This window comes from Eumetopias jubatus, unplaced genomic scaffold (genome assembly GCF_037043125.1).
Source record: "Eumetopias jubatus isolate StellerSeaLion01/CBP00866 unplaced genomic scaffold, mEumJub1_p1.0 scaffold_2, whole genome shotgun sequence".
NCBI lineage: Eukaryota > Metazoa > Chordata > Mammalia > Carnivora > Otariidae > Eumetopias > Eumetopias jubatus.
Genome location: NW_028274808.1, coordinates 165,301,072 through 165,311,621, shown reverse-complemented (window position 1 = coordinate 165,311,621; position 10,550 = coordinate 165,301,072).

The window sequence follows — 10,550 nt, the reverse complement described above, 5'->3', positions numbered from 1 at the left end:
GTGTGTATCTTCCTGTCATCTGTGTACTAACAATCCTAGTTCCTCATGGTAATTGGGGCCAGCATCCCAGGTAGAGCAATGACTTCATTCTTTACCCTCTAGTTCCCTGGTGTTAGTTACAGATTAAGATTCAGCCAAATTCTCTTTGTCTTCCTTAGCTAAATTATCCAACCTTCACATCTCACCACTATCCCAAGAACTAGAATCTCAAATCTATCAGATCCTGAGAATGCATGGAAGAGATATTCAAATAGAAAATGTTTAGGAAAGGAACCCATTTACTTCTGCCACTTGTTTGCAGACCTGTATATTCTGGTGATACTGCATCATATTCTGATCATTGATACAGTGACTATAAGTTTCACATTGCAGAAGAATACTCCAACAATCAAGATGTCCTTGAGTTACTTCTTAGTTGTGCATTCAATACTCAGTCATTCTATCAGGTCGGCTATAGAGTGATGGCACACATGGTTAATGAGCCCATTGTTGCATCTCATGGTCTGAAGCAACCTGTAAGGATATTATACCAAAACATGAGGCAGTATGTAAAACCTTTGGTGGTATTTTTCCTGGAGATACCATAGGCAAAGAAGATAGACTTATATTTGTAATATGAATCATTTTGGTTTGTTGGAATCACTATCCCCCTTAAGATGGAATGTAATCAAGTCTCCAAATACCTGTCTTGAGAATTCAGCATCAGTCTCTCCCTATAACAAATGGGGCACTCAGCAGGGTAGTAGCTAGATTAGCCTTCATGTAAAAGGGCCATGTTGTTGGTTCCACATATTTCCTCCATCCCTACCACCATGGGTTAACTTAACGGATTAACTATGTAAGCATTTGAGTGGTTGAAGACAGAAGCTAGCTAAGTTATTATCTTCACTTGGTCACTGAAAGCATCCTCTGAAGTGGGTAATTTTTGAGGGTAATTGGCATGAGACACAACTGGCAATCTTTGTGGCCTCTTCAACCTCATTACTCTATGCTTCCAGTTTTTAAATCTTCTTTATTCCCTTTCTCTGATGAACCAGACAGTCTATTTAATCACCAGAGTTTGGTGTATATTACTCATGTCTTTCTCCAGGTGGAACCCATAGCTTTGTCTATTGGAAGGATTTCCCTTCAACACTGTTTTTAGGGACCCTAGTGAGTGGGAGCTCTAATATGGTAGCAGTCTGTTTTTCACTATTGTAAATATCCATTTATGGTGTAAGAATTAGGTGGAAATCATTTCCTTGTCTATCAATTGGTCATTGGAAATTGTTCCTTAGCCTATAAGTGTGAATTGAGAGAAAGGCTTTGTTGAATCAGTTAATAGGTGCCGTTGGGTCTGAACTATCTGTTAGAGCCCAATACAGAATGTAGTGCTTCACTTATACAATGTGATACTTCTATGCCTATCTAACTTTGTACTTCAGTGTTTCCAGTGATGGCTAGATAATGATGGGCAAGTCATGTCGCTATATCTTGTTCCATTGTCAATTTCTCAATCTTTACTAGGATATAGTACTAGGCCAAGAGCATTTTTTCCAAATAGTGCATAGTTGGCTATAGGAGGCATTTCTGTACTCCCAAACCTACAACTATCATGTTAGGATTTACAAAAAGCTTTACACATGATTCTTAATCAACAAAGATACATAAACTAATATTTTATTTGCTAAGCCATGTGGTAAAAAAGACAGGACAGCTTTTGCTACAGCATGAACCTGCCACAGAACTCTTTCATGCTTTGGATCTTACTTGAAACTGGCAGCCTCTGTGTCACCAAATAAATAGATTACAAGAATATTCCCAAGTATAGTATGTGTTTGCAAATTCACTAAGCTCTTTGACTCTTTCATAATGGTAAAAGGTATGGGGCAGGGAGTGGGGGTGAGGAGCACCATCTTGTCTTTTACCTTGATGGTGATATCCCAGCATGACTCAGACCACTGGACTCAAAAACTTTACCAGTGTCTCATCTCAATCATCATAGAGTTTATTTTCTATATTCTGGCACATGTGTGTCTTACAAGGACATCTAGTGCCATAGGAAAGGTGAATAAGGGATGCCTGCCTGGCTCAGTAGGAAAAACATGCAACTCTTGATCTTGGGGTCATCAGTTCAAGCTCCATGTTGGGTATAGAGTTTACTTTTAAAGAAAGTTAAAAAAAAAAAAAGAGGTGAATGATATAAAGGAAGTACTAAGAATGCAAGTGACTCTTAAATATGAAAAGATTTTCAACCTCCTTCATAAGAAGGAGGTATAATTAAAATTATACCTTGATACTATTTTTTATCTTTCAGATTATTAAAGAAAAAAAAGTATTCTTTAGAAAGAGGGAGAAACAGACTCACATATTGCTCAAGTATAAATGAGAAAAACATCTATGACAATTTAGCATATCTATCAGAATTTCAAATGTATGTGCCATTTGTCCTAGCAATTTCTTTTCTTAGAATTATCCTACAGATAATTATGCATTTGAGAAAAATGACATATGTAAAAAATTATTAAGCAGCACTTTGTTTATAATTAACAGATTGACGAGTGATTTAACAGTGGGTTGGTTAGATAATGCCATTCAATGGATAGAAAAAAATGATGTAGATCTTTACTGATATGGAATGATAACCCAAAATTTATTTTAAGTGGAAAAAGCAAGATACTGAACAATGTATAATGCATTCTACCATTTTTGTTTGCCTTTGTGTTTATGAAGAATCTCTGAAACCATATTTGAGACTTACTACTTTTTAAAAGCGGCTTCATCATGGGTGGGAAATAGAGTGTTTCTATGGCAAGGACATAAACACAACCTTTTCTTTTTTTACTATATACTTATTTATTCTTTTTGATGTTTTTACTATATATTTACTATATATGTACTATATATTATTCATTAAAAAATCAGAATAAATTCTACCTAATTCAGTTTAAATATTCACTCATATCTAATTCAAAGCTTCTCCTCTCCCTGTAGCTCAGATCTGAGCAGAGGTGTGAGGACTTGTAATAGGAAAGAGGGGAAAGTCTGCTCTTCATTCTCCCCTTATTTTCTCCTACTTGCTGCTAGGTAAATAAAAATAAATTGAAAGTCTTATGAGTTTTTGAAGAATGGGGAAATCCATATACTATTGCTGGAATTTAAGTTTGTTAAAATGGTGGGAAAACAGTTTGCCCATATCTGGTGAATTTTGATGAAATCTGGTAGAGTCAGTTCTTATTAGAGTTTGGACATTATTGATCTGTTGCTCTTGCAGTTAAAACTCTGGCTGTCTCATTACTCAACATGGGCAATTACTTAAGCCATCTCCTTTGAGATGCCTCCTGTACTCAGCGTAAAACTAAGTGTTATAAGAAATAAACCCTGGGATTTAAGTAGTGAAATAAAATATAATCTAATTTCTTGCTCATCTAATAATTTAATGGAGATATCTCCTGTCAGTGGGGCTTGGGAATTAATGAGGAGTTTTGGTCTGTAGTCATTTAAAGGCTGTCAAAAGCTCTTCCCTCTTCAACATGCAAATTCTTAAGATTTCTTAGGCATCACTGTATAGTGACCACTGTACAGATGATCCAGTGGAAGAGGGGAAAACATGTAGCTTGCAGTATTGAAAAATGCTATGGGTCAGACCTGGAAGTGGAATGCACCACCACAACTCTATTTCAGACCTGAACTCAGTTTAATAGGCACATATTAATGCAAGTACAGCTGAGAAATGTGGTCCTTGGCTGGTCATCAGATTCCCATTGACAATCCTATAACTACTGAAAGTCAAGCATAAAATTTTGGGGAAGCTGCTTGTTTCTGCCATATATCCCTCATCAATTTCCCATGTCATTTGCATCCTACAGCCTCTTATTGCTAAAGGGGTAGCATTGCCTTTGCCTTGCAGGCTACTCTTAGATGAGGCATATTAAATATGACTCAAGCTTGGCCACCTTTTCTTTTTTGTTCAGGGGAATCTTAAAATCATTTTCAAGTGGGAAAGAGATACCAGCCTCTTTGTATATATCCCTTACTCTATGGTAAATCCAAAATTTTCTAAGAACTCTATTGGTATAATCCACCCAAATGCATCCAGTGGGCATTCAGTGTTCTCTGGCTAGATAAGTATCAAGGCTAAAATATTGCTGACACTGAGTCAGCATTAGTAACACTCTGGTATTGTGGTGTATAGTCTTATTGTCGAGTAGTGGATGGTAAAATGCTTGTGAAAATTAAAAGGGAAAGGAAGCAGGACTGGGCCAAAAATGCCTTTGGACACTGATGCAGATCCCTAATCTGTGAAAGACTGCAGGAAGCAAGACTGAGTAGAGAAAAGTGCATACTGCAATGCAGATCTGCAAAAGTAGTAGTCAGTCTTATGGAGAGCACTAGAGCAGAGGTTGCCAGTTAATAGAAGCCAACATTTGTCCAAATGGCCAGACTCTAGTAACACACCAAGGCCCATCTTGGTTGGGGCTGGACAAAAAGCACATGGACTCATCTTGAAATAGGAAGCAAACTTTCAAAGGCATTAACAGTTGAAATGTGTCAGCTAAAACCTGAATGGAAAGTTCATTTTTGGAAGGAAATTTGACCCAGTAGTTGCACGGCTGCTTCACCTACGGGCACCAGATTTTTCCATTATTTCAGGTCACTTTAATTTCTTTCTCCTCTTTCCTTTTCTTTCCCTTTCCTTTCCTTTTCTTTCTCCTTTTCTTTTGTTTTTTTTTTCTTTCTCTTTCTTTTCTTTCTTTCTTTCTTTCTTTCTTTCTTTCTTTCTTTCTTTCTTTCTTTCTTCTTTCTTTCTTTCTTTCTTTTGTTTTTATATAAATTCTATGAGTAGTTTTATTACTTCTTACTTAACTTGAAGAGTATGGCTGATTCTTCATCCAACCATCATCTGCATACCCCCACACTAACTGCATGGGCAGAGAAGAGAATATATCAGAGTACTTCCATTAGGAAACAAGTTTTTCTATTTTAGGGAACTATATTGATTCCCAAAATCCTTCTAACATAGGATGAAAATGGCTGATGAAGTTCCAGTCTTAGTAAAGTCTCAGGAAACTTCTACACACAAAGAAAGAAGATGTTTGGTATATATATTTGGCATTCTTGGAAATGGGAAAACAGGCCATTCTCCAACAATTCTGGCAGGAGTTGAAAAATGTGAAAAAAAATCAAGTAGAAAATAGTAAAACTCATAATGGATTAATTCAAGCTATCCAACACTTGGATAACTCAAGTCCAAAAAATAAAAGATAAAATGGAGAGATGAAATAATAGAAAAAAAAAATTATCCAAGTGAATGAAGGACATAAAGCTGCAGATGGAAAGGAGACCCCTGATGCCTGGCAGAAAATTTATCCAAGTGAATGAAGGACATAAGGCTGCAGATGGAAAGGAGACCCCTGATGCCTGGCAAAATGAATTAAAGACCTGCATACTAGGGATTTTTTATTTCCTACGTAGATGATTCCTCAAAAAACCTGGCCTTTAATTTCCTTTGTTTCTTTTCCTCCAATTAATTACTCTTCACCCTATTTCAGACACAACGTCCATGTCCATAGCATTAATATTTTAATGTACAACTGCATTTCCATAATAATTTTATTTTCAAGCACCCTATTCTATGGTCACAATCTCTTATCTTTTTAGTTACCACCACTTTATAAAACACACTCGCAATACATATCCACAATGCAACTCCTCCAGAGTTTCTAAATCATTGCATCTTTGGTGAGGCCTGAAAATTTGCATTGTCTGAGGAGTTGCATTGTGGATATATTATGCGAATGTGTTTTATAAAGTATTGATGGTCCCCAATACCATCTCCAGTTTTAGTAATTTTTTAGGAAGATTCATGGGACTCAAGATACAGTCATACTCATTGCCAAAACTTATTACAGCTAAAGATTACCAACCAAAATCAGCAAAGGGAAGGATGCATGGGAAAAACTTTAAAGCAAGTAAGGTGCAAGTTTTCAAGAGTCCTTAGTGGAATTATGTAAGATGCCCTTAATTCCCCCAGCAATGAGTTGTGACAACATGTGTGAATGTTGTTTACCAGAGATGCTCATTACTCATTCCCTAAGAATTTGCTGGAGATTGGTTAAGTAGGTACTGTCTGCCTAGCATGTACCAAAATTTTAGACTCAGAAGGAAAACATATGTTGAGCATAAACCATACTGTTTATACACACAGTTTAGAAAACAATAAGCCTTTCCTATCAGGGAATTATGCAATCTGTCTTTAAATCCAAACTCCCAGATTCCAGTCAAGGTGCAATTTTGTAAATAGGATTTTCAAAGCATAGTAGTTGAAGTTCTGCTATGTAAACTCTTTATTTGTACACACTAATACTTTTTTCATGTCCTTCACCTTGTCACATCTTCATATTTCATCTTCCTGAAGCCAGAGTCCTAGGTCCATCATTATAATCACTCTTGTATACACCCTAAGTCCCCTCTCTGCTGGCCACTTATGTGAAATTAGGGGGACAAATCATGATTAAATCTGTGTCTATTTTCTTTCAACTGTGTACGGTAAGAGAAAAATGCACAACCTTTACACAATCCATGATCAATGCACCTGTGTTTGCTGCACAGGAATTCTAAATTCCTTAGTTAATTGGTTCTCAAACTGTAGTCACTGAACACATGGGATTAGCACCACCTGGTAACTTATTATAAATAAGTTTTCAGACCTCACCACAGATGCAATGATTTAGAAACTCTGGAGGAGGAGCAAGAAATCTAAGTTTTAAGAAGCTTTTTGGGTGATGCTGATGCATGCCAAAGTTTGAGAAACACTGTTCTTGACCATTCATCTTCACAGTCTCTTGGACATCTATCTTACTTGTTCCCTCTTCAGCCCAAATCACCAAATCCTGTCTTCTTTCTCCATGAATGGCCTTGCTCTTTATTTTACTGAGAAAATAGAAGTAATTAGAGTTTCTCTAAGCTCTTTTTTTGCCCACACTTCTAACCCATGTCCATATTACTGCCTTTGTCCCATTATTAGAGAAAACTTCATGTGATTCATTTGTACCTGGATTTCATCCTCTCTGCCTAAGTAAACAGTTGTCTTTCTTTTCAACACCAGTTCCCTTTCCACTGAGTCATTTCATTAGCAATCAGATATGCTGTATTGTCTCAACAATAACACCTTTACTTGATCTCCAGAAGACTCTCTTTCAGTAATCCACTTTATAGCAAATACCTAAAATGACAATATATACTTAATGCCCGTAATTCCTTTCCTCCTATTCTCTCTAACCTACTCTAGGTAGGCTTACCCTCTATCATTCCATGGATACAGTTCTTGTAAAGGACACTAATGTTCTCTACCTTTCTAAATATAATGAGCAAATTTTAGACTCATGTCAGCAAAATTTTACAAGTTGATTCAAAGCCTCTTTATATTTTGTTTTTATTATTTAGAATCTCTCTCATATTTCCATATGACTCACTCTCTTGCATCTTCATATCTCTGCTCAAAAATAACTTTATTAATAAAGCCTAATAATAATAGCAAATAGTGTAGACTGTCAGACACAATTTTAAGACTTTAGGTGATAATACTATCCCAATTTTGCTGATGGAGAAACTGAGCCACAGAGAGGTATATTAGTTTTCCCAAAGTCATACTGTCTGTAAGAGTAGAGCCAAGATTTAAACCCAGGCAGTGCTGCAATATAAACCATGACTAGAAGCCCTAAATCATAGTGGTTGTAGTTGAAATAGGTTCCCCAGATACCCCTATACTAATTAACTAACTTCACCCCTTGCTGTCTCTTCCTCAGCTTTCTTTGTGTTCCTGCATAGCCCTTATCATTAGCTACGACAGTGTCAAGAGTTCACTGAAAACTTGCCTTCACTTTGTTTTAGGTGCACAATTAAACTACATTTCCTAACATCTCTTGCAGTTAGTTGGCCATGGAATTGACTTCTGCCCGATGGGACATGGGCAGAAATTATGTGCATCACTTCTAAGCCTGGCACTTGATAACTTTATGTGCTTAGAGGTGGATTTACTGTGAAGCTAGTAAAACTTAATACTCAGGGTTCTTACTTGATCCAGCTTCTTTTAGGACTCATAGAGGGCTCTGGACATGTGTTTGCATATATTTGTAAAAGATATTTTAACTATAATCCTTTAATAAACTGGTCTTTTTCTACTCTGACTCCATCTCTCACATTTCACCTTTGTTGTGTGTGGTTGGAGAGGTAGCAGGTATTTTTGGATCTGAAAAGAGGAATATTGAATTAAGGCTATATGTGGATGGCTTTGGGAGAATATATTTACATATTTTGCTTTTTTTCCCATCTATATTTATTACTATCCATATGTAGTTTGGATAGTTGGCTTTTAGGAGGTTTGATTACCCACTGTGCCAGTTCACTTAATGTCATGGTATAAAGATGAGGGGACAAGGGTCTTAACATGATATGACCGTGTTCTGTGGCACTCAGCACATCAGAGTTATGTGGATGACAGAAAAAAAAAAACAGGTTTGGAATGCAGGGTTCCATAGGTAGCCTATAAAAAATTATTCTAATGGCAGAGATGTAAAGTTAAATGAACTTTACAGAGATGTAAAGTTAAATGAATTCCCTTCTTATTGAAACCTAGTCAAAATAAGTGTATTCTTTTGGTAAGATAATTAAAAGCAATATACTCTGAAACATGGAAAGGAAAGGCAGGGAAATGGAAGTAATAATTATAACAAAAATACCACACATTGTGTTGAGTTAAACCACTAAGATTTTGAGTTTTTTTTAGGGCAGTTACCATTACTTATTATAATCAAATATAATATCCATCTCCTTATATATTTATTTTTTCTCATATGAAGTCCATGGCTATAGTGTCTTTTGTTATTTATTCATCACTTAACCTCTAGCAATTAAAATGGAAGATGACACATAATAATTTTCCAGTACATGTTTTTTGAATGTGTAGATACATCATGGTGATATTTTAGAATGCCCAAAATAGAATATTATAGAAATTTCCAGGGAAGAAAAATAATTAACAGACTTTTATTAAGGAACAAGACTCAGACTAACTGACTTCTGATCAAACATGCAGAATACTACAAGGAGAAGGAGTAATGCTATTTTCTATTGCCTTAATGACAGGTTACCACAAATTAGTGGCTTAAAACAGCATGCATTTTTGTTTGAGAATTTCCAAGAGCCAGGAGTATATTATGCCAAATGCTATGCTGAAGGCTCACAGGACTGCAATCAAGGTGTTGTGCAGGGTTGTGGTTTCATATAAGGCTTAGGGTCCTCTTTCCATCATTGTTGCCAAAGTTTAGTTCCCTATAGTTGTGGGACAGTGACCCTCAGCTGTTAGAGACCATCCTCAGTGTTTTTGCAACACGGCCCTCTCAAGAACATGGAAGTTTGCATCTTCAGGTTTAGCATGAGAGTATCTCATTGCTTTGAATTTATCTTCAGTGAACATCTTGGACTTTTTTTTTTTTAAGTTTTCATTTCAATTCCAGTTAGTTAAAATACAGTGCAATATTAGTTTCAGGTGTACAATATAGTGATTCAACATTTCCATACATCACACAGTGCTTATTACAAGAGCACTCCTTAATCCCCATCACCTATTTAACCCATCCCCTAGCCACCTCCATCCTGTAACTTTATTTTTTTATTTTTAATTTTTTTAATTTTTTAATTTTTAAAAAGATTTTATTTATCCATTTGAGACACAGAGATACAGAGAGAGACAGAGAGAGAGAGCATGAGCAGGGAGAGAGGCAGAGGGAGAGGGAGAAGCAGGCTCCCTGCTGAGCCAGGAGCCTGATGTGGGGCTCAATCCCAGGACCCTGGGATCATGACCTGAGCCAAAGGCAGATGCTTAACCATCTGAGCCACCCAGGTGCCCTGTAACTTTATTCTTTATAGTTAAGAGTATGTATTTTGATTGGGGTACTTAGTCCATTTATATTCAAAGAAATTATTGATATATATTTATTGCCATTTTATTGTTTTGTGGTTGTTTCTGGAGATTTTCTCTGATCCTTTATTATCTTTCATATTTTGCTGATTTTCTTTAGTGGTATCTTTGGATTTTTTTCTCTTTATTCTTTGCATGTTTATTAGTGGTTTTTGATATATAGTTACCATTAGTTTTGTGCATAACCTCTTCTGCATATAGCAATCTACATAAGTTTATGGTTGCTTAAGTTTGAATACATTCTTTTCTCTCTTCTTTACATTTTAGATATATGTTATTATATTTTATATCTTTTTTGTGAGTTTGACTGATGTTTTACAGAAATACTCATTTTCACTGCTTTTGTGTTTCATTCTTTTAATTGTCGCTTTTGGTCTCTACTTTCCACTCAGAGTGCCCTTTACTATTTCTTGAAGGACTGATGTAGTGGTCATGAACTCCTTTACTTTTTGTTTATCTGGAAAACTCTTTACCTCTCCTCTTCTGAATGACAGCCTTGCTGGATAGAGTGTTCTTGGCGGCAGATTTTTCCCATTTAGCACTTTGAATATACCATGCCACTCCTTTCTGGCTTGTCAAGTTTCTGTTG